The following is a 27,016-nucleotide window of genomic DNA, read 5'->3' on the forward strand; positions in this document are numbered from 1 at the left end:
CCAGATAAAACGTTTGCCTCCAGCACCCTTACTAGCGACATAACCACAAGGACAGACAGAGACAGAAAAATTTCCGACATCTCAGATTACTGTTCAGCAAGTACTACCGACTTTTAAGAAGCTTTTTCTTCACCCTTTGTGAGAAAAATCACACATTGAATGAGGACTGAGGGACAACAAAGGAGAAGCCAGTGTTACTTGAGCTGTTGATAAAACATCAACTGTATTATCTACTCTCCATTAAAAAAGAGGGAGGCGGAGGAGGGGAATAAATACAAGTGACTTATTTATATTTAAGTAGTAAGTCCAGTACTAAGTTGTCAATTCAGTACACTTTTGATGATAATCTCCGCTCCCATATTATTGGTGGAAGTTTGTCGTTATGTATCGAGTTTGAATCATTGGAGTTTCACCTTATAATTAAAATCCAATAATTATTTTTTATCAATTTGTAAAGTATACTTAACATTTATTTACATTCGAGTTTAGTTAATGATTCAAGGTTTGAACTTAGGAAGTTCGTTTTCATCGGTAACTTTTTCTTTGCTAATGGCACTGTATTAATTTCGAATGTAATTGAACATAAGGCTAACTATATACGATGTTTTGATTGGCTTGCCAGAAATTAAGCATATAATATAGGCAAGCTTGCAGTAATAGTATATATGAAGTATATTACTTGAATAAAGTCCTAACTTTATCTACTCTAATCGAGATTAATTTCCGGCATTTTGTTTTTTTTTGTTTTTTTATTGTTAGTTTACTTTGTATCATGGGGTTTCGAATAAGACAGGAAAATAGAGATAAATACATAAATAAAACAAGAAAAACAAGTTTAAACAAGGTAACATAAAAAACATTTAGGATGAGTTTAAAAAATACTTGACGTGTTTCCCATAATGTTCCGTCCGCCTTCTTTTTGCCAACTGGCAGCTGGCATGTCGTCGTGTCTTTCTAGAGCGTAACAAGATTTCTTTTTCCGGATAACTTGGATGAGTGCCTATGTATTTATAGAATAAAAGTCGTTAGGTTCAGATGTGTAAAATATTTAATTTACATTTTTGTTATAGTCAAAAAAAGTTCCAACTTTTTTTTATAAGATCCTAAGTTTATCTACTCTAATAGAGAATAATTCCCGGCATTTTTTATCGTTAGTTTACTTTGTAGCATGGGGGTAACGAATAAGACAGAAAAATAAAGAAAAATTCATAAATAAAACAAGAGAAACAAGTTTAAATAAGGTAACATAAAAACATTTAGGATGAGTTTTAAAAAATACTTAACGTGTTTGCCATAATATTCTGTCCGACGTCATTTTGCCAACTGGCAGCTGGCTTGTAAGCGTGTATTTCTAGAGCATAAGAAGATTTCTATTCCCGGATAACTTGGACGAGTGCTTATCTATTTATAGAATAAATGTACTTACGTTCAGATTTGAAAAATATTAAATTCACATTTTTTTTATTATTAAACAAAAAAAAGTCCTTACTTTTTTTTAATAAGATCCTGACTTTATTTACTCTAATAGAGAATAATCCCCGATAATTTTTTCGTTAGTGTATTTTGTAGCATGGGGGTGACGATAAGACAGGAAAATAGAGACAAATACATAAACAAAACAAGAAAACAAGTTTAAACATTTAAATTGTTTTGCATGAAAAAGTTCGATACGTTTATGTTGAATGCATTTTTGAATACAGTCGACACTAATATAGTATATATATATATATATATATATATATATATATATATATATATATATATATATACATATATATATGAATACTAGCTGTACCCTGCCACGCGTTGCTGTGGCTCAAATTGGCGCAATGGAAAAAGTTCCAAAATGAGAAAAAGCATGTTTCTGATAGGTTAATTTTTCCATTTTGCATGGGTACACAGTTTTTGTTGTTCCATTTTCTTAGCTGATATAGAGATTTTCCGGTTTGGTAATTCTTGAATACGTAATATAAATTGTCCATGTGAAAAAACAGTTAGTGTGTAGCTGCAAGGCCCACAATTGTAAAGATTGTTCCTTGTGCTTTGTTGATGGTTATTGCAAATGACAATAAAATTGGAAAGTGCAATTTCCTACAGGGTAATGATGTATCCGGTGGAATCATAGGAATGCATGGAATGAAGATATATTCATCTGTGAAAGGTCCTGTTATGATTGTTGTTTCTATGATATTGTTTGCTAAATTTTTTTTACTGCAAGCTATGTGCCATTGCAAAGCCTTGGTTGATTTATATTACACAACATGATAATTAGTAAACCAAATTTCATTTGCAATACATAAGGTGGCATCCCTGGCAAATATATTTGTTGGATAATTAACCACATTATCTGCTTTCACAACAGTGTCGATGGATTTGTATTTTACTACCTCACTTGGAATTTTACATTGAATAATAGCGTTAAGTTTATGAGCATCTTTGTATTAACTGCAAGAATAGCTCATTCACTCAGTCAAATGGAATTTGAATATCTGCAAAACCTTTTAGACTAACTATTTTTTGATGAAATAAAATTACTGAAATTACAGAAGTTAAAAGTCAAAGAATTTTGCCCTTAACTCTGATTAGCTGGCACTTTTCCGTACCCAATTTCCCACAAGTTTTTGTGCGGATCGAACAGTCGGCAACTGGACATGCATATTTTGGGTTAAGTTTAATGTCCTCACACGAAACAAAAAAGTAGAGTATTCGAGGCAAGCATTTATTTCATCTGCTGGTGTTGATTGAAGAATAACAGGTAACATTTGTCTGAAATTTCCTGCAAGCAATATTACTGTAACTCCAAATAGTCTGACATTGCCACGAAAATCTTGCAAGGATCGACCAAGTGATTTTTGCGTACCATTGTACATTTATCCTAAAAAATAAGTTTGCATTTCTGCAATATTTTTCCCCATATTGGATGTTTTGGAGATGTCGAACATGAGATTTTTGAAAAATTGAATATTTTAAAGTAGAATAAATAATTCTTCTACTTGGCAGCAAGGTCGCAGGTATTCCTTATGCAGCAAGGGCTAAGGTGTCATTTTGTTACCAAATGGCTGCCAAAATCAATTGAATTAGAAAGGTTTTACCAGTTACTTCTGGTGCTGTTCGAGGTAGCAGTAATTTCCAAATAACTTCTATTCTCACAGTCAGTAAATTAGGTGACTAAAATAGGATTTATCTATGTTTTGACAATGTCTTATTCACTGTAATTAATTTAGGAGACTTAAATAGGATGAGGGATTAGAGATGGACAGATAGAGAGGAAGATATATAGATAGGAAAGAGAAAGTGAGAGGAAAATAGAGAAAGAGAAGGAGATAGAGAGATAAAGGGATTGATAGATAAACAGAGAGAGTGGGAGTGTTAGAAACAGAGAGGGGTGAGACAGAGGAAAGGAGAGAGATAGAGGGAGTTAGAGAGAGAAAAGGGCTCAAAGAGAGATTGAGAGGGTGATATATAGAGAAAGATAGATTGAGAGAGGGAAAGGGAGAGATTGATAGAGAGAGATATTAAGAGAGGAAGAGAGAGGGGGAGCGAAACAGAAGATGAACTACACTTCACCGTTTGTTCCCTCGTTCAGTAGAGAAGAAATCTTTCGTGACTGGGGCAATTTTAAATATTTTGTTATTATCCAGAGTACCCCATTTTTAGGGGGGGGGGTTAGATATTCCTCACATTAGAAACCGACCGGGTTATCTGTACTTTCACTTAACAAATTAATTAAAGACAAACATATTGTAAAATTTGAATTTAACATGAAAATACTATTTTAAAAAATAGCACGATAACATAAGTGCATAAGTGCCACTTTAGGTACTCCTTGGGCGTGGAGTTTCATGGCGACCAGCATAATTATTTCATTGTCGCTCCCTTAGCCCCCCCTAGTCAAGGCTAATGCATGCGCACGTAACATTTTTTTTCTTTTACTGACGTTGGCTTAGTAACTAAACGATTTATTGATAATTTCGTAACCCTTAAACGCATTCCGGAAGATTTAAATTGGTTCCTTATTGTTGTAATGAAAAAAAAAAGTTTCATTCAATACAAAAGCAAAAACACATATTAATGATAAATGATTTATAATTGTATTCATTGAAATTTACTAATTTTTAAATAAAAAAATAGAAAAAATAAGGTAATAAAAAATAGTTGCTGATGTGCGCATAAAAAACTTTTTATTTTTTTAGATTAGGTCCACCTTGGAATAACCCCCCTCCAGATCTTAAGAACAGCTTCCGGAATAAACACCACTTTTGGAGGGGGGCTATTTGCAAAGTTTAACTGATATTTGTTGTCAGCATACCCACCCGAAAATACTATTAAAAAAAAGGAGGGGTTCAGTGCCCGTGGCAGAGAAGTAGACTTATTTATCAATAAAAGCTGCGGATAAGTAAATTTATTTATCGATAAAAGTCGTCATTTAAAAAAGAAAATTGTGGAGGTGGACCTAAATCTAAATATGTACCCAAAAAATTAACTCGAAGTTTATTGCAAAAACGTTTTGTTTTCGCACTGTTCAACAATTTGTTCATCCCCGCATGTAAATTAAAAAATATTTGTAAAAGTGAGAAGTTATCAGTAAATGATTTAGTCTTTTTTTAATTTATTTATTTATTTATTTATTTTTTACATTAGGCCCACCTCCACAAATGTTAAGAACGGCTCGCAGAATAAACACCCTCAAACCCTCCATGTAAACAACGGATTTCGGAATAAACACCATTTGGGGGGATATTTAAAAAAAAAGTCGATAAAAGTCGTCATTTAAAAAGAAATTTAAAATCAAATGTTTGTAAAAGGGAGAAATTATTAATAAATGTTTAGTAACAGTTTTCGGTGCTAATGCAGAGAGTGATCCGCGCTACTTTTTAAACGTTTTTTTTAATTCCAACCAATCTTATATCGTAAAACAAAAAAAATAAACTCAAAAAGCAAGCTGCAAACTTTGTTTGGCCTTGTATAATAAAGAAAAATGTGTAAATTAAAAAAAATTCGAAGATAAACAAATGAAAAATGTTTTTTTTTGTTTTTTTTTTCTAAACAGAAAATGAAATATTTCGTCACTTCGTGGCTATTAAATTAATCGAACCGGAAGTTCAGTTTTATCAACAGAACAGATTCGCTCAACGGTTAAAAATATATTTATTTTATTTAATATTGTAATTATTCGTGAGGTACATTTTTTTAATAACATAAAAACATGTCTCGACTCTAAAGATGGGTTGTCTGAAAATTTCAAATAAATTGGTAATGTAGAAATATGGTTTGATTCGTTTGGAACTAACCAAATTTACATATATATATATGTATATATAGAGAGAGATAGATAGATATATATTAATATATATATAAATATATATATAAATATATATATATAGAAATATATATATATATAACTACTTAATTTACTCACATGAAATTAATATACGAAAGTATAGATTTATGTGTAAACTTTAAGAATTTACTTCAAAAGTGCTCAATCCGTAGGTTGAGCTAGTTAGTAATTTATAAAATATATATGGCGATTACGCTACACTGAATATACCGCGGTTCATCCACTCTAGGACTTTTCAGGCTTATGACCAAATTCTGGTGTTGGTTATCGTTTTTATCTGCTCCTCCTCTATTTAAAAATATATGTCAGTTACCAAAAACCGTTATGGCAAACATACGTTTAGTATTTTAAAATTGATCCTAACAAATATTTTTCATGTTACCTTGTTTAAACTTGATTTTCTTGTTTTATTTATGCATATGTATTCATTTATCTGTACTTTTCCTGTCTTATACGTCACCCCTCCCCCTTCGACTACTATTTAAACAGGTAAAATACTGCTCCCTCATGCTACAAAGTAAACTAGCGATAAAAAAACAAAATGCCGGGATTTTTTATCTATGACAGTAGATAAAGTTAGGACTTTATTTAAAAAAAATGTAAATGTAATATATTTATACATTTGAACGTAAGGACGTTTGTTCTATAAATAGATAGACACAAGTAATCCGCAAATAGAAATATTCTTCCACTTTAGAAAGACACGTCAATATGCCAGTTGGCAAAAACGGACGCCGCACTATTATGGCAAACAGACGTTCAGTATTTTAAAATTAATCCTAACATATGCTTTTCATGTTACCTTGTAAAAACTTGTGTTTCTTTTTTTATGTATTTATTTGTCTATACTTTTCCTATCTTATTCGTCACCCCCCATTCATGCTACAATATAAATTAGCGATAAAAAAACCAAAATGCCGGGAATTATTTTCGCTCTTATAGTAGATAATTTAGGACTTTATTTAAGTAATGTACTTAATATATGCTATTACTGCAAGCGTGCTTGTATTGAAAATTCTTGCTTCCTACCTAGCAATTCAAACCATCTAATATAGTTTCTCTTATTTTCAATTATATTCGAAACACATAACAGTTATATAAGCAAAGAAAAAGTCACCTATGCAAACGAACCTCCTAAATTAAAACCTTGAATAATTATCTAAACGCAAATGTAAATTAATATTAAGCAGACTTTACAAATTGATAAAAGTTAATTATTGGAGTTTAATTATAAGGTGAAACTAAATTGATTCAAACACGAGATAGGTAACGCCAAAAACTTCCATTAATAATATGGGAGGGGAGATTATCATCATACGTGTCTTTAATTGATTATTTAGCACCGGACTTTACTACTTAGATATAAATAAGTCACTTTTACACATCCCCCTCCTCCCCTTTTTTTAATGGAGAGTAGATAATACAGTGGACGTGTTATCGGCAGTTCCAGTAACTCTAGCTTTTTTGTTCCTCAGTCCTCATTCAAATGAGTGATTTTTCTGACAAAGGGTGGAGAAAAAGCTGCTTTCTATCTCTATGCCTATTCTTGTGTCCATGTCACTAGTAAGGATGCTGAAGGTAAACGTTTTGTCTTGGCTGACGTTATCCGCCTGATAGTCAGGGACCCGAATCTTGGATTAACCACTAAGGAGACTGTCCTATCAGCACGCGCAAAGTACTGGGACTGATGTATTGCCATTTGGTGAATGGATCCTGGACCATGCAGTCTCTGGTGAGGCCTCTCGATAACATACTAGTGGGTAATTGTTACGGCTTTACCTTTTCATATGCTATAAAAAAAATCCTGTCTTTTTCACTCTTATTTTCTCCTCTCTGTACTGTCCTAACAAAGTATGCCGACCTGTTCCACCTACCTCAAAACCTCTCCATAAAATATCTCCAGAAAAAATAACTCGAATAAACCTAAACCCCCATCTTCCAACGTATATCCCTACTACCAGGTTTCCTTCTCCAACATCAGGGGTCTACGTTCCAACCTTCCAGAGGTTGCAACCCAATTACAGGAGACAGCACCGGACCTATTCTTTCTAAGTGAAACTGGAATAGGGCCGACCATTTCTCAAGATGAGTTCATAATTAACAGATAGTCTAACTTAACACTTAAATATGACCCCATAGATCGCCATGGGCATGGAATATTTGCCTACATTAAAGATGGGCTCCCGTGTTGCAGGGATATCTCTAGAGAACATCCTAATTTACCCTATATGTGCTTCCGGGTGGTACTTGCTTACACCACTGCATTTATATTTGCTGTCTATCGGCCCCACAACAGCGGAGTTACTATCTTTAAGAGCATATCTGAGAAAATAGACGGCATACTATCTGCACATCCCTCGACTAATATCCACATCTGTGGTGACTTCAACGTCCATAACGTGGAATGGCGGACCCATTCAAATAAGACATACGATGAGGAGAGGTTTTTTCATGATTTTTCCATTGCTTATGACCTCACTCAGATTGTTTGGGAGCCCACCCGTGTACCCGATACTGCTGGTCAATATGCAAGCCTCCTAGACCATTATCTATCAACTTCCCCTGAGCTATGTTCATGGTCCGTTCATTCTACTCTAACAGTTAAGATAAACACGAAATATAATAAGTCCCCAGACGTACCCCTCCACCGTACTGTATACCGATACTCTATGGCGGACTGGGAAAGCTTCCGTACATTAGTATCTGATTTACCTCTGCATCCAATGTTTAAAAAGCATGTGCCCTCTATAGTATCAGATCTGACCGAATGGTTTATTATAGCCTTGAACCAATTCATACCATCTAAAAATTCCAACAAACTCCTAACAACCAGCCATGGTTCTCCCCAGAATGTGCTGCTGCTATCGCATACAGAAATAACTTTTCCATAACTACCGACTAAATAGATGCATTGAGACTAAAGCTGCTTTCAGGAACGCCAGCAACCACTGTAAAAGAGTAATAAAAAAGGCAAGAGATCTATTGGTGGGTTCCCTCCAGTTTTGGCAAATAACAAATAGGATCCTGAACAGAAGTGTACGTTCTATCTCAACCATTATCAATGGACTAGAGATCATCTCGTCAGCGTCAGACAAGGACAAACTATTTTCAAAGAACGTTGCTGCTAATTCAACCCTATGGTACGAAGGCCCTCAACTCCCATATTTCCTCCTCTTACACAGGACACGCTAGGTAACATGCACACATCTGTGCATGAGGTCGCCAAGCTAATCAAGAACCTTGATTCCAGTACAGCAACTAGCCCTGACGGCATCCCAATTATAGTGTTAAAAATGCTTCAACCAGAACTTGCTCCCATACTTACGAAACTGTTTAAGTGTTGCCTTAAGGAGAAGTGTTTTCCGACTCGCTGGAAAATCTAATCAGTTTGCCCTGTATTTAACAATTCAGGTGATAATTCATCTCCCTCTCAGTACAGACAAATACGTCTCCTGTTCTATATGGGTAAGTGGTTGGAATCTATATTAAATAGAGAAATAATAAACTATCTCAGGAGAAACAACCTTCTTAGTGACACACAATATGGTTTCCGCTCTGCAAGATCTTCCGCAAATGTGCTAACGATTATATCTCACAGGAATAATGCATCTCTTGACAAAAGCTTTCTTTTTAGGACAATTGCTCTTGACATATCAAAGACCTTCGACAAGGTATGGCATAAGCGTCTACTCAACAAGATTTCCAGCTACGGTATCACTGGAAATGTTTTCTCAGTCATTAAAGCGTTTCTCTCCGATAGACTCATAAGAGTAGTGGTAGATGGACAAAAATCAGAGGCCTACAGTATTAATGCTCGAGTCCCTCAAGGGTCAATTCTGTGCAAAACTCTCTTCTGATCTACATCAATGCCCTCCCTAAAAACATAATTAAATCATTGGTTGACATCTATGCTGATGACACCATCATCTACAGCAAGAACACCAAGGCTGTAAATGACAAATTTATCTCTAATGCACTCTCCTCTGATCTCGAGCGTTTGGTTCAGTGGGGGAATACCTAGCTGGTTACTTTTAATGCATCTAAGACCAAACTCCTATATTTACATCATCAACGCTCTGATCCCCATATGGGATCAATTGAAATGGATCGCTCCCGTCTAGGAGAAGCCCCGTGTTTTGACAAACTTCTGGGTCTGTCCTTTACTCCTGATCTGAAATGGAACACGAGCATCATGTCTGTTGCCAAGGTCGCTAGAGAGATGGTGGGATCCTTTTACCGCTTCTGAAGATATCTCACTACTGATGCAATTCTCTATCTATATAAAAGCCAAGTACGTCCAAGGATGGAATACTGCTGCCATATCTGGGCAGGAGCTGCTATAAACAGCCTATCCTGCTTTGACAGAGTACAAAATAGACTTCGTGGCTTAGTGGGAGATACCCTTTTCTCTACCCTGCAACCTCTCACCCACAGAAGGGACGTTGCGAGCCTATCCTTGTTTTATCATTATTTCCACGGCAGGTCCTCGTCTGAACTCCAATCTCTGGTCCCCCCTCGCCAATCTTTCACGAAAAACACCTGTCTTGCTGAATCCCCTGTAAAAATTTTTCCTCACTCTGTATCTGTGCCTAAATAAAAACGTATATTCCATGAACAAAGCTTCTTTCTTAGAACTGCACGCCTCTCTTCCGCCTGCCTGCTTCCCACCTGACTACAACTCTACTATCTTCAAATCCAACATTAACAAATTCCTAATGAACCGCCCTATTAAGTAAACACTTTATTAAATCTCCCTACTAGCGTACTATACTTGCAATAACCCTTATCATTTAGTGGCTTCTGGACCTTGATAAGTGGTGACCACCGTGTAAAAAAAAGAGATTTTAGTTAGCCAAACGGATTTCTAGTATCTATCTAAAATCTCAATAGAAGAGGAGCATATAAAAAGGATAAACAGCCACAGAGTCCTAGAGTGGATGAAACGCGGAATATTCAGTGTAGCTTAATCGCCATATATATTGGATAAATTACTTTATAAATATATATATATATATATATATATAATATATATATATATATATAAATCAATTTATTTATATATATATAGGAAACATGAGTTGGAACAATTACATTGAAGGCATTGCCAGGGCCGCTGCAAGAAAGGTAGGCTCTCTCTACCGTGCTAGAAAACTACTAACACCCGAAAGTATCCTGTACCTCTATAAGGCCACCATTCGCCCATGTATGGAGTATTGCTGTCACATCTGGGCTGGTGCATCTGCTACTAGTCTCTCGCTTCTTGACGAGGTTCATAAGAGAGTCGCAAACCTGATAGGCCCTGAACTGGCATCTAAGCTTCAGCCTCTGTCCCATCGACGAAATGTTGCATCCCTCTGCCTTTTCTACAAGTATTTTAGTGGTGAATGCTCTGACGAACTGCAATCACTTGTGCCCCCACGACGCGAGCACCCTCGACAAACCCGACAGGCTACTAGATCCCACCCCCACACTGTAGAGATCCCTAGATGTAAAAGATCTTTTTACTCCAATAGTTTCTTCCCCAGAACCGCAAGACTCTGGAATTCCATTCCAGGTCCCTGCTTCCCCAACAGTACTGACGGGCAGAAGTTAAAGTGTAACGTGAACCGACACCTTGCTGCCCAAATTCCTACATAGTACCCCAGTAGTTGTTTCCCCTGATAGTAGCCCCCTACCCCAAAGTGGCAATTTGCCTTGTTTGGGGTGAAAATGTAATAAAAAAAATAAAAATATATATATATATATAAATATATATATATATATATATATATATATATATATATATATATATATATATATATATATAAATATGTATATAGGTATATATATATATATATATGCATATATATGTATATATATTTAAATATATGTGTACAATTTGTATATAATATAATATGTATAATATTTTAAATTATTTTTTTATTATATCAATATTATATAAGTCCATGCGTATCCATCTCAGTTTCAATATTTCCATGAAACTACTGGCGATATCCAACTTAATATATGTTAAACCTTTATTAGTATGAAGGTAATCAAACTTAGAATTAGGATATCCATTCAATGCACATTAAGGAATTAACAGGTATGAAAATGTAGTTCCGAAGAGAATACAAAATTTGCGATATTCAGTTATCAATTCGGAATAAAACCCTCGTTTAAAGACATGCATTTTTACATCATATCATTCAAGAATATGTGCGCATATACACAAAGATGTTCGTGCATATTTACTCCTATACAATTTTATAGGATACAATACTATATAATACAACTTAACAGTAATATTTCCATATTATTTTAATAAAATTGATTCAATACATTATTGTTATGATGTGCACGGCGTAGCTCGGGTGTTTGGAGGTGTGGGTTCAGCAAAAAAAAATAAAAAGTTGTAGTAGGCAGGCAAGCTTAAACCAGAACCACCGTGGAAGAAAATAACGGGAAACAAAAAAGTTAAACCGCCATCGCAAGAGCGGAAAATTAAATTAAAGCTATTCAATAAAAATAAGGGATTAATTTCGAAAATATCGGTGAAAAAAGCGACCCATTTCTATACATAAAGGTTCAGTAGACTATGTAGGAAATTAATGTTTTTAGCAAATCTTTCGGGATTTATCGTCCGAAGAGCCGGGCTTTAACACGATCCCGATCTAGTAGGTATCCGTCTCATTCCTCGAAAGTTTTAGGCAGACATAAAAACATACTACATACATACATACATACATACATTTAAACAGATAAATACGATTTATTTAATAAATTAGCCTAGGTAGCCGGCGACCCTAGTTGTTTGGAGTGTGTGATGCGTAAATATATGTCGTTGCTTGAAATACTGGCTCGCAAAAACTCCCCTTTTTTCTAGAAAACTGCACAGATGAAGTAATTAAAATTTTTGTCCCATTTTCAATATTTGTTCTCCAAGATGGCGAGCATCAAAATGATAACAATCTCGTGAAAATTCGTCGACTCTGTCGAATCTTTACATACGTACATACATTTAAACAGACCGGTGAGATTTATATTATAGACTAGTCTGGGTGCCCGACGTTGCCCGCATGTGTGGAGACAGAGTTGAGCAAAGAAAAGTGGTAGTAGACAGGAAGGAGAATAAGAACATGGAAAAAAATACGTCTTTGCCGTTGCGCCATCGCAAAAGTGGAAGTGAAGGAAGGTTTAAATTAAGGCTAGTCAATTGCAAAGAGGGATAACTTTCGAAAATATCGGCAAAAAAGCAACCCGGCCCTATAGAAAAATGCCCTGTTGCGTGTGAAGGATGTAATATTTTTAGCTAATTCTCCGACATTTGCCGTCCTAAGGGTAAGGCTAAAAATGATTCCGATCTCTTGATAATCTATCACCGCTGTCAAAAGAGTGGGCAAACATACACGCATATATACATGCATTTACAGGTGAGATTTTGTAAGGGAGAGCGGCCTGAGCGATCAAAGAACAGGATAAATCAATCCCAGGAAAGGTGACCTATAATAGTATTACGGAGCTGTGTCCGGGCAATCAGAGTCCACAAGTCAATCCCAGGAATGGTGATCTATAATAGAATTATGGAGCTGTATCCGGGAAATCAAAAGAACACAATGGTAAATGCCGGGATTAAAAGGATCTATATTCTTGGCGTAAATCGGTCAGGAAAGCTAATCAATATTAAATGGGCTAAACCAAAAACTAGCAAAAAAGTACAATAAACAAAAGCTGGCGAAAATAAGGTACCCAGGTCAATGAAAAGGAACTAGGATCCAGTGAGTTTGAAAACAAAAAAGCTGACGAGAAAAAGGTCAACAGGTCAACGTGATATAAATAAAAGGGCAGAGAGAAAACAGAGGCGATGAGACACAAAGCAAATATGCAGTTTGGGACAGAGTTCTGCGACCGACTTTCTTCCACTAAAATCCACCGCGCTATGACGATTAGTTATCACTGTTATTTGAAGTGTAACGTGTAAAAAAACAAATCTGTATTAAAAACATAAAAAAGTGTCTCGTATTCATTTTAACACGAAATACTATTCGTTTATATGACCCAGAGAACTTGAGGATGACAGCCCATTAATATATGTAACAATTTATATTATAGAAGATAACCTTCTGATGTAAGTTAAATCTCTTTATTTACATATCTCCACTCACATTATCTTGGTCTTTGCTTTTTATTAATTTTCTTATTTTAATTCTTTTTTTACGTTATAAACACGCAGTTGTGGCCGCTTGCCGCATTTTTCATTGAGAACATTCAGCTGAATAAAGCCTTGGGAAAACTATCTCTGTTTGCGTCTTCCTTGCATTACACTTGATTAAAAAAATAACCTAATTTTATCTCACGGTTAAGCTTATTCGACTGAACGGATTCGACATATATTCTGCCGACCCTTTGAGTAGCAAACTTGGAAAATCATGGTACCGAATCTTTACTTACTATTTGTCTACCATTAAAAATTTTAATCCAGAAAAACTGTAAGCCATGTATCTAAATATTTCTGCTACAGTTTGCTGACGTCATCGAGGGTTATTCTCAGTGTGAACCTGCCAACAAACTACTGAAATCTATTTACGACAGGCCTGTCAAGGTTACGAACTCTAAACATTCACTTTCAATCCTTCTACAACAGGACGATGAGTCCTCAGATAAGTATGTTCAGGTTTTTAATCGCCTTGCCCCTGACTTTGTGTTTGAAGATGTTATTGCTCCTACCTACATGAATGATTCTGTCTGCTATGCCTTTATACGTGGCCTACAGGTTTCTCGTAATACGTGCCAGAATTTCTGAAATTTATACGTTGGGTCTATAGGAAGTTATTCTTTGTACTAGGGCATTATAACAAGTTCATTTTTGTGCGGAGTAATGCGTCTTTATAACTGGACCTGCTACCGCAGATTCTACTAATGCTGCTACTGTGATTAAGAATGTACTCCCTGGCTCCGCTAATTCTCGTACGGATTTTGATTTTGTACTGTTTGCTGCCTTTCTTACACACGGCAGATGCTATATTTGTGGAAGGAATTATTATATTCTGTATGATCGTCGCCATCGGCATGCTATCGCTAAAATATACCGAAATTGTGGACAAACTCGATCATTTTGTCAGAGTTTTCTGTTCAACTAGAGCTACACCTTAAGGTTCTTCTTGGTCTGATATAGCAGCCAATGTTAACGATGTTGATAATTAACCTGTTACTAAAACGGTAACCACTTGTCGCTCGTATAGATAGAGACAGCTCCATTAATTTTATTAGTGCTAGTCTCGTTAAAACCTGGACCTGTCTACACGACAACGAGATTTTGCCCTTTCTATGGCATCATCCGCCCTTTCCCTCAAACTATCTGAATATTGCACGGATAATCTTGCATAAAACGGTTTCGAGTATAAATATATTGACTTCACGATACTCGCTTATGCATGCAGAGATGTTATACTCAGAATACTCGTTTTAAAAATAAACCGGATTATTGCTATTTCTTTTGCCGAGTGGCAGGATCTACAAAATATCTGCGCTGTAACTAAAATAAATTTTGTCCCGTCATATTTAGAAAATTAGTGCCTTATTTCAACCCTATTCCTACTACACCCCGTTATTACCCTGCTGTGGATGCTCGTTTCATTGAAAAATAAACGCTTAAATTACTTTATAATGCTTTAATTGATCCAAGTTATTCTCGGTGTCGCGCCCAAGTTGTTCTAACTTCTTCAACTTGTTGTATAGTGAGGGGGTCGGCACAAATACAGCCATAGGTTGTTGAGGGATATTTTTCTCATAACGGCGTCCAGATAAACGTATAAAGTGTGTGTATTGTTGGGGAAATGATATCGATGTATTAAACGAGCCATGCCGTAAGAGAGAGTTATCATAGGAGTATATATTACAATTCATATTTACGTGAAGGTATACTTATTTTAAAGAATTATATATGCTTCATAAACTTTTCTTTCTTCACTGCTTAGCTCTGTGATGAAACATGAAATGACAAACACCATAACCAATTGAGACCTCTGTTCTCCTTCTTTTGTGGAATTAAAACTACACTTTATATTTCTTAAGATAGAAATTTATTTAAGCTGTCTCACATTGTCTTCACTAGGAGTCTACAATTCGTGTCTACATGCGTGTTCTTCACAGTCTCGCTACTTGGGGTGAAGCACGTCTGTTTACTTTTGTAACCAAACTCAAACTCTTTCCTTTCTCTAAGTTTCCCGACCTCTTGACCTCAGTTCTCTTACGTCATCATTCAATAAGCACACGTATCTCAGCCTGCTATCGTTCGACGTATGCTTGCCCAGGTTCTTTTTGTTTATTTATCGTAACTAATTTATGTAAATATTCTCAGCTAAAAAAAACATTTATTTATTATTCTATAAAAATAACTACTAATATGGACTCTATTAACAATATAACTACATATATAGATAATTAGATAGATAGGCAGATAGATCGATAATAACTAATTCACTTTTTACAATTTTATTATCTAACCATCTAATAACAAAAAAAAACGATTGGTAATCGATTCCTCTCAGACAACCTTTTCACTTTACTTGATACATACCCCTTGCAAAAAATCGAAATAGTCCAGAATCGTATATTTTGTATAATTGATTTGTCTAAAGCATATTTCAGATTGAAATTACCCCCTCTGATTGCCCCATATAGGCCTTTTGAGCTGGAAATCGACTATATCAATTTAAACGAATACCCACAGGTGTCATAAATGATGTTTCTGCATTTCAACGTTTCATGTTTTTTTTGTAGTTTCTGATAACATATTGGCCTGCATCTTTTCCTATTGGGACGACAACCAAATCCTGAACCTATGAAACCTCTTTTGAAAATGGCACCATTTTCCGACTCAAAATCGTTTAAAAAGTGTCTTGGGATGTTTGCTTATTATTCCAAATTGATACCTAATTACTCATCTAAAATTCACCGATTAGTTTAAAATCAACAAATTCCGATGTCTTTATGGTTGTAAATTCTCCCGAAAAACTAAAAAAAAATGACATTACCAAATTTTTTGTAAAGGTTATCGATGTTAAATGCTGTTTGTTATTGGAGGCGATGCCTCAGAAAAAGCTATCGGAGGCACTTCTTGCAGCGTTTTTTTTTATCCAGTTGTTAAACACCTTTGAAATGCGAACGTCCTAACAGAAGTGAATGCTATAATACAATGTGTTTGTAAATTGAGAGACTTCAATATTTTAAACATTCCAGTATTATTACGGATCAGTGAGCCGTATCTTTTATGTTTAAAACTGCTAATCGCGGAAAAACTGAAAATGCTAAAAGTATATGGTGGAAAAAGGATATAAAACGCGGTCCTTGGAATGAAAATGTTGTCGCTGTACATTATCGCGAACACGTGGTAGTGCTTTTTCTTTCTTCGAGGAATTAAAATCTCTTCATAATTCTTTAATACATCCCGGAGTGCAACGCATTTGGCATTTCGTAAGATCACAAAATATGTGATATTCAATCGACGAATCCCGGCGCGTAACTTTTGAATGCCTACTTGTGCCAAAATTATACACCAATTCCTCAATTCCCCTAATCTCATTCTTTTTCGTGCTACTGAACTGTTTTAACGTCTTTCCGTATATTACAAAGGCTTTTTCTTACTTCTATCGGCAAATATAGTCGATTTCCGCTCTCTTTCACTATTCAGGATTGCTTTCCTCAAACCGCAATACAGTGTCTGATGACTATTTTCTATATCTTTCGAATTAACTCGTTTGCCCATTCTTATAAGGGAACTACGTTTATGTTTGGAGAATTCAAACAATTTCTAAGACTTAGGATTGAGTCAAGTAACACTACTCCTTATAACCCAAGAGGCAACGGCCAATAAACGCGCTATAATAGAATTATATGGAATATTATCTTATTAGCTTAAGATTATCAATTTCAGGTTAGCAATTTACGCTTGATAGGACTTTCTACAGGATGTTTTACATGTTATTCACTTTCCAATATGCACAAAAACTAATGCCACCATACTCACGGATGCATGCTTAATTTTGAAAGGTGCTTTTTTGATAGCACTGCAGTGGCGGTTTGGCTATGTCAACCTAGAAAAGTGTTTTCAAAACAGTTAGGTGACAGGAACAACTATGACTCGAATATAGAGGTAGTTGGGTCCTCAAATAAACTCTACAAACGCGAGAATTCAACATCGGGATAGTCAGGATCGTTCAGTAGCGCTGAGACTTTTGTTTCATTTTACACGATCTCCGGATTTTGGTGAAAATCCATGCCTTGATTGATGTAAGGATTCTGCTGACAAGGTTGACCTAGATCAATCTGAGGAATTTACTGAAAACGTATACCCCAAAAATCTGCCGTCTACGGTTGGTGTAAGTCTCGACATTGTTATTTTCTCATAGTCTAAGACTTTTGACTCTTCCGGTTGTGTGCGGCCTTTCCGCCGATCTAGCAGGACTCGTAAATCATGTACAGCTGCTGGATTTATAAACTTTCTAATAATAATCTATCTTTCAAGTGGTGGAGATTGTTATAATATTCTCATAAAATTCTTATTAAAGTTACTATTTTTATCTGCATATTACATCTCATGTGATATTGCTGTTTGCTTTTTATTTCTGTTTTTATTTGAATATCTTTTTTTATCATTTAATCAACATGCATTCCTTGAAACTTGCCCAATTAGTCTTGTAAAATTCGGTGTAATAAAGCTTTGGAAAAGATCTTTCTTCTTGCGGCTTCATTAAACTATTTTCTTTGTCTATTTATTTGTTTGTCAGTTTCACCTTTCTTGTAAAGTACTATACTAACCTGGATAAAAGTCTGTATGTGGTTTTGTAAAGTTTGTCATCAATTTACAGCTATGCATGAATGTTTATTAAAATATTTGTTTATGGAAGCAGGAGTACAAAATTAAGCGAATTCGAACGCCATTTCTGAATAAACACTCACTTAAAGTCAACAGGTTATGGATTACAATTTTTAAATATTTAGTTATTATTCATATACTTAATAATTGTATGCATTCGTTAAGTATTAAACACAATTCTTTTTATGCATTTATTCACCCCCCTTATATATATATATATATATATATATATATAAACTGTGTCAATCGCTTTATTGCAGATTAGTAAACTATCAATATTTCACTACATATGGGTCATACAAAAAGAAAACTCATATCATCAAATTACTGTTTCAGGGTTAGTTATTTCGAAAACTTTCATTCAAATCCATGTGATATTAACAAAGTTATGGTATTTTATTTATCATCGAGTAATTTCTGTTGTCTATCGTTTTATAGCAAGTCTGTTAAAATGCTAAAAAGGGTCGATTAATGGTTGTCGAAAAGTGAAGGATTGTTACTGGACATGCAGAAGGATTGTAAATCCAAGATTAAGTTATGGAGCTTGAAATGGATCCAGGAACATTGGCTTCACTCGCAGACCACCTCAGCACCAAATCCAGAAAGGATAAAGCGCCAGGAAAATATTTTCACATAGTGATATTCGGAAAATTCGTAGGGAAATCAATCGAAGCACAAACATCTTCCATTTTTACAAAAGCTGGAATCGCCCCACCATGCAGACAGGCCAGATTTAATGTGATTAATGAGATGGCAAGCAACAACAAAACTATTCCAAGGCTTACACTGAGCAAACAACGTAAGGGAAAAAACGACAGTATTTTGCACAGAATTAAATGAAAATGGATTTCCAACGTGTCCAATTTACAGATGTGATGCGTGCTACACTTGACGGTCTCGATGGAGACGTCAAAATTTGGAATTCGAACGGAACTCCAACCCCTTACAGAGTTCATTGCCAATGAGGAGGTGGGTTCATCATATTTTGGGCGGGAATCATTAGGGATAAGGTGGTTAGACCATTCCGTGTTCCAGACGGTGTAAAAATTACAAGCAATGCTTACACTGCTTTTTTGATAAACATTTGCTACCATGGCTAAATGATCTACCATTGTTAGGTCGATTTCAGATGATTTATGTACATGACAATGCACAATCCCATTCTGCTACGGTGACTGCCGCCTTTCTTTAATCTATGAGCGTATTTAGATAAAATCTCATGACCTGCCCACTCACCGTGTTCTCAAGACCTTAACCCCATTGAATATCCGTAGTCAATATTAAAAAAAAGAGTTCACGGGGGAGGATAGCTATTTACTTCAAATGATGCCTTGTACAAAACATAGTTGAGATTGCTAGAGCCATAACTCATTTTTAAGAGATAAAAGTGTCTTCCCGTGGGACAAAAGGTTGTTTTAATTATTCAAAAAATGACGGATATGGAGATGAATAATTCATTTAATAGCGGCTTAGCACCTAAAATGTGCGTTTTTTCTCATTATTCTTTGACAGAAAATTTAATAAAAAATAAAGTTCGCATGATAAGACATTGTATTTTTGCCCTAACACAACATTTTAAGAAACTTTCATTAACGCGATTGACTGGAAATTCAACGATAACGAATAAAATGTCATAACTTCGTGAATATTGCATGAATTTGAATAAACTTTTTGGAAATAACTAACCTTAGTCGATGATGATATAATTTTCATTTTGTTTGACGTATATGCAGTGAAACATTGATATTTTACTCATTGCAATAAAGCGATTGATGCAGTTAATATATATATATATATATATATATATATATATATGTATGTATGTATGCATCTGTCTGTCTCTCTCTCTCTCTATATATATATATATATACATGCATACATATATATACATATATACATAGAGAGAGAGATAATAAGGAAAAACCGTATTATGTGTTCATCAACGTTTCGTCTTTATTTCGACTTTCTCTGGACTAATGAGATTAAGAAACAAAACATACCAGTACAAAATATTTGAAAATGTTTCACGTGCACAGTGTGATGCAGTTCTATTTCAGAAAAACGGAAAAATACATTGGAAATTCAAAAAGGAGGGGGAGGGCTGCCGCTGTGAGAGAGAGGGAAATTGTAGTGACGTCATATAGTCGTTAATGTAATTTTAAAAATATGAACGCAGTTAATATTCTTACTGGAAAAATATATATATGTTGAAATTCAAATATAGGTTTGTAACAGAAATCAAATGAATGTTTTTTATACAATTTTTTGATTGGAATTATGTGCTAATTATTACAGGGGGGTGTTTGAATGATGTGAGAACGTTAACCTGTGTCTACAGTCAAATAGTGTTCTTTTAATAAAAGTTTACTTATTAATGACGCTATGTTATAGACACCTGAACGTTGTTTAATTGTGCTTGAAATTGCGATAAGCGCAGATTCAAGAAGTCTCTGGCGCGGGTTATTTGAAATAAATGTAACTACTTTTGCTTGTTTAAATTCAAAGGTGTTATTATGCTGCAATGCATGAGGGAATAATGCACTTAGATAATTGCTATTTTTTATATCTCTTTTATGTTCACTGAGCCTTTTTTCCAATTTACGCTGAGATCCACCAACGTATTTATGATGGCAATTATGGAAAGGAATAGTGTATACACCTCCATTGTAAACTGGTTTGTTATGGAAATGTTTGTGGTCTGTACGATAGGATTTTCTAGTTTGTTTAGTGTGTTACAGATTATTGTATTATTGGTGTGTGTAGGTAAATGAAGATGTCTGTTTATGAGAGAAAGGTCTGGTGTGTATGTTTTTTAATAATTATTTAATCTGGATAATATTTGTATGGCTTTTCTCTTAGGATTCAATATGAAATATGTCGGATAGTGCAAGGTTTTCAAAATGTTTTGAGGTATTTGGATTCTTCGTCCAGATATTCAGGACTGCAAATTCTGAAAGCGCGTAAGAAGAAACCAACTATCATTCCTGTTTTTTTATTATTATGGTGTAAAAAGAAATGTATGTAATCGTTTTTGTGTGTAATTTTGCGTTGAACTTTGAAGGATAGTTTAATATTGGATTTTATAATAAGTATGTCTAGAAAAGGCAATGAGTTATTGGTTTCTGTTTCATAGGTAAACTTTATGGAAGGTTCGACTGAGTCTAATTTGTGATAATATTTATGCGCGTATTTTCAGGAATAAAAATTAAAATGTCATCAATGTATCTAAAATACTCTGTGTTTGGAGGTAATCTGAATTTGAAAGGACCAGATTCTAGGAATTCTAAGAAAAGGCAAGCTAATACTGCAGTAAGAGGGTTACCCATAGAACGACCAGAAGTTTGTTTATAGAACTGGTTATTGCAGTGAAAATAAGTCATGTTAGTTTTAAGTCTAATGATTTTTATAAGAGCTAATGTTAGAATTTTAAAAATTTTTAAGGAGTAAATGCAAGCATTTTTTAATGGGGACATTAGCATATAATGATTTTATATCTAAGCTGTGTATAGTTTTGTTTTGTGCATTAATGTTTTTTTATTTTGTTCAGTAAATCTCCGGAGTTCTTTATATGTGAGGTGCTGATAGTGCCAAGTAGTGGAGTCAACACGTTGGATATGGCACGTGCAATATTGTGTGTTGCACTACCGATACCGGACATTATAGGGCGCATAGGGATATCTGGTTTGTGAGTTTTGGGGAGGCCATATAATGACGGAACATTGGGGTGGTATTCAATGTATGAAATCCCAGTGTTATTATTTCTTCTTTCGGCGGTTCTTGGCATCTATGTATCTCTCCCTAATCCTCCTTCTCTATCTCTCTCTCTCTCTCTCTATATATATATATATATATATATATATATGTATATATATGTGCATATATATACATATATATATATATATATATATATATATATATATATATATATACATTTAAATAAGGGGTAGTCACCAACAATGTGTATTTTTAACATTATTTTATTATTCCGTGTCTTAGGTTTTCGATGAGAATTATGTTTAGATCAATGTAATAATGTTTTTAAATCATTGAACTCGTTTTTAACGCGTTTCAGACGTTCTATGAAGCGTCCTCTTCAGAAATTATTTTCAAAATGTGTTGGAGATGTAAAAATAGCATTTTCGTAGTTCATTTGAAGCGTTTCCAAGGGGTGGAAACGTGTAAGTGTCTACTATTCATTGGAATGTTTAATTTTTATTACTATTTTATTGGGCTGTGGTCACTCCTGTTTTGTGTCTTTCTCTCTCACTCTCTCTTTCTGCTTTTGTTGTTTTTTTTTTCGTTTCCTTTAGGGTAGGATGTGTGTGTGTGTTTTCTTTTATTGGTTTGAGAATGTGTGTACTGTTTTATAGTATTATGAGGTTATTTGCTTCCCTAGGAAGGTGACTGTGATCCAAGGTAATTACTAATGTGTATGTGTGAGGAGGGGGACCACCTCTTTTGAAATAAGGGTAGGGTTGCATTGTTGGTGACTACCCCCTTATTTAAATATACATCTTTATTTCGTTGGAATTCCTTAACCCATATTATATATATATATATATATATATATATATATATATATATATATATATATATATATAAAATAATCAAAATCGTGTAATTTATTTTAAAAAAAAACGAAGAAGCCTTGGATCAGCGGTAATCGCTAATTCAAGCAAAATTAAACAGAGTGCAGGTTTTTATAAGTAATTTTCTATTAAAAAAAAAACAGAATTTAATTGTGGACACAAGGTAACCCTCTCACATTATAGAAATAATTCCTAAATAATGAATGCATATAATCTATATAAATAAATTACATAACAAAAACACATTCATTTCGTTTCTGTTACACACCTATATTTTAATTTTAAAGACATATTTTCCAGAAAGATTATTAACTACATTTATATCTTTTAAAAACATATTAACGACTATATGACGTTAATTCAAATCTTCTCCTGTTTAACAACACAAGATCCCCTCCTTTTTTGAATTTCAAACGCCTTTTTTCGTTTCTGAAATAGAACAGCCTCACACTTTGGACATGATATAGTTTCAAATATTTGTACTGGTGTTTTGGTTTTCTTAATCTAATTAATCCAGAGAAATTCTCGAAATAAAGACTAAACTTTGATGAACACATAACTTGGTTTGGTCCTTTTTTTCTTTATTTTGTGTGTATACTATTTTTATTAATCTCATATATGTATATATATATATATGTATATATATATGTATATATATATATATATATATATATATATATATATATATATATATATATACTACAAATTCAATACATATACGCTGAAAGCCACTGTCTTTGGAAGCTTTCGACCAGGATTACTGTTACATTCGCTCGTGTTAATAACATCCTATATTACATATGATAAGCAACACCACTATAATCACCACATCAACAGAGAAAGAAGTTCCTATTTTACTCTCCAAATATTTAGTGTCAAGTTTTATATTTTTCAACGATATTTTGATGCCTCGCAATTCACTGCATGCACATTACATAATCTTTCTATTTCTCGATTCAAAAATAATTTTAAAAAACTCCCTCTCAAATACTTCCGATTTTAATTGGCTGCTACGTGACTATTTGGGTAACCCGGAATCCACTTCTTCAATAAATAGACGAACCCTCCTGAAATTATGCAATATGGCATTGATCATCACAAAAGAAAATCGCGCTGAAAATGACCTAAATTAAACTTGACCAAACTCCGCCAATTTTAGGTCTCAATTTTAGAAGTATGTTACTAGATATAGATCAACATTTTACATCAATAGATCACCTTTTTACATCAATAGATCAACTTTTACATAGCTAAACAAATAAATTTTAAGTGATAAAAATTGCTGTCAATGTAAAAATAAATTGACATCTGCAAGTCTCTAGCAATTTACTCTGCAATTTTTTGTGTCAACATTTGATATCTTACATAAAGTGTATTCAGATATAAGGCAGACAGTTTTTTACCGAGAATTTGACTGCCAGGGTGTCAAAGTTTGAAAGATTTCATTTCTGTGGTCTCTAGCAGCTTATTGATCCAATTTTGTGTCTAAATTAACACAAAGGGTATTCTAACGTGCACCGAGTTTTTTACTCAGTTTTTAGGCGGAAATTTGTCTTCCAAGAGGAATCAGTTCAAAGAATGTACATTTGCAGATTCTATGAAACTACGTTATTTTTGGTTCCAAACAATTGAAATTTTCGATGCAGTTTAACTTGTCAAGAGTTAGTTCTTTAATATATATGTATATATATATATATATATATATATATATATATATATATATATATATATATATATATATATATATATATACTAGTAGTGCAGCCAAGCTTTGCCTGGGTCGTATGTACTGTTCATAACTGTATGTGTATAAGTCGAATTTCAGATCGAAAACCGATTAAAAATATTTTGTCTCATTTACTCTTATGCCTTATCTCGAGTCTGTAGACTTAAATTGACAGTGTAATTTGGTAGGGAAATGTGCACACACAGACACACACACACACACACACACACAGGTAATTTCACTTTTATAGATATACTAGCAGTTCAGCCTGGTTTTCCCTGTGACGTATTTACTGTTCACAACTTCCCCACATGTGAATGCACTTTATGTACGATTTAAAATTTTTAGACCAATGTTTAAGTAATTTTGTAGAGACCGCAGAGTTAATTTTTTTAAGACTTTGACTCCTAATCTTGACCCCTTTTTCAATTCGATCTTTTAGCTGTTTCATTTTAGCGCTAAAACTTATAAAAAAGCTTGCCAAATACCTGACTACCCGATACTTTAAGCATTCCGTCTATAATGTCAGTTTCCCTTACTGTACTAGAAACATATACTCAAATTAAAATATATTGCAAATATTATTCATATATACATATATATATATATATATATATATATATATATATATATATATATATATATATATATATATATAGGTGTGTATGTGGGGGTTGTTTGTGTGTAAATATATGTATGTATATATATATATATATGTGTGTGTGTGTGTGTGTACATATAAGTTAAAGGATTAAAGTTAAATTCTGAAAATTAAAATATAGAAACGTATATTCAAGTTAAGAATTTATTGTTTGAAGCAAAGAATATATTAAAAAAAACACATTATATTTATTCCCTTAATCCATGGATTTTCAATAATAGATCATATTGTCACAGGAAATTAATGCAATTAGCAACTAATATATATATATATATATATATATATATATATATATATATATATATGTATGTGTGTGTGTGTATAAGTATTTATATATGTATATATATATAGAGAGAGAGATGCAGAGAGACAGATAGAGAGTAAGAAGAGTGAGAGATATGACTTCTGTTTTATTATTTTTAGAACCACACTTCGCTCTTTTTAAAGAACTATAAGGAAGAAACGTAAGAACAACATTGAGATGGCTTAACTTGGATAAGAATAGGCACAGTTCAACAGCTCACCTTACTGGTAGGTGGTAGTGACTAGAAGTGAATATACTCCAAACAATTTCTTTTCACTGCCGGAAATTACATTTTATAGGCGTCATTGTGGCGACAACTGTTTCGTGGGCCGATCAACGAAGCTAACGCGGTTCTTGCTCTTTGTGTTTTGGCAGCGATTGGCGCACTAGAAAGTGTGAAGAAAATATTCGCACACGATCGCCGTTCACTTTAGACTGAATTTCCTCTAACGAACGCATTCTTTGTGTTGAGGGCAAGGCAAAGGGCGGAAATAACAGCTGTTCAACTATGGACGCCTTCTATTTCCTCCGTAGATTTAACTCGCCGCCTGCGATATTACGGGCGCTTATTTCAGATATATTTCCTTTTCATAATCATTGTTTTGTTGTCTGCAAATTCCATAAAAAAACATCTGACCTCTTCCACAGAAGACGTATTATTGCAAACAATGCCGCTGTCGTTTGAAATGAAAGGCATAATGCATACAACTGGGGGAGGTAAATACTTGTTTATATATAAATAAGAATAGAAGGCGGGGAATATTAAGCGAAATCAGATGGAGGGAAAGTAAATTAATAAATAAATACTAATAAAAAATGGCGACATGAAATTCGAAGAATAAAAGCAAACGAAAACAACAAATAGTCTGTCGTAAAAAAGTTGGAAAACTTCGGATTTATTTACTCATAGGATCCATAATGATTCAATCTTACCATGTCTCTTTCTGTTTGTATATAAATTCATCTTAAGTCAATAATTCTTATAGAAACACCTTGCGAGTTAAGGTTACAGTTTTGTTGGGAACGGTATGTGTCTGTTTGAACTTTCATATTTGATAATCTTATTTCCGTCTTATTCAATGTTTGATATATAAATAAGGTGCATAGCAGTGAAGCATAAATCGAAAGCGCATGTCAGATCTCAGAAAAAGAATTGAAAAGTAAGCGACTCACCGTCCTTCTCCTCATATATATATATATATATATATATATATATATATATATATATATATATATATGTGTGTGTGTGTGTGTATGTGTGTGCGTGTGTGTGTGTGTGCGTGTGGGTGTGTGTAAATTTTGACGAAGCAAAGCTTGTCAGGATACGTAAAGGCTCAAAATATTTAGAAAAACAAACTAATATATGTAATAAAAGATGACGAATTTAAGCTATACAACTGTATTATATCATCAGGACCTAAAGTAAAAGTAATAGAAATAAATAATTAGAATCCCTTTGGCCATGAATTTTTAAGGCAAATGTTTCTCCCCAGAAGGTAATAAAATCCACAATTAAAAAAATGAAAATATAGAAGCTTA

This window comes from Euprymna scolopes, chromosome 4 (genome assembly GCF_053919585.1).
Source record: "Euprymna scolopes isolate OS-2025 chromosome 4, ASM5391958v1, whole genome shotgun sequence".
NCBI lineage: Eukaryota > Metazoa > Mollusca > Cephalopoda > Sepiida > Sepiolidae > Euprymna > Euprymna scolopes.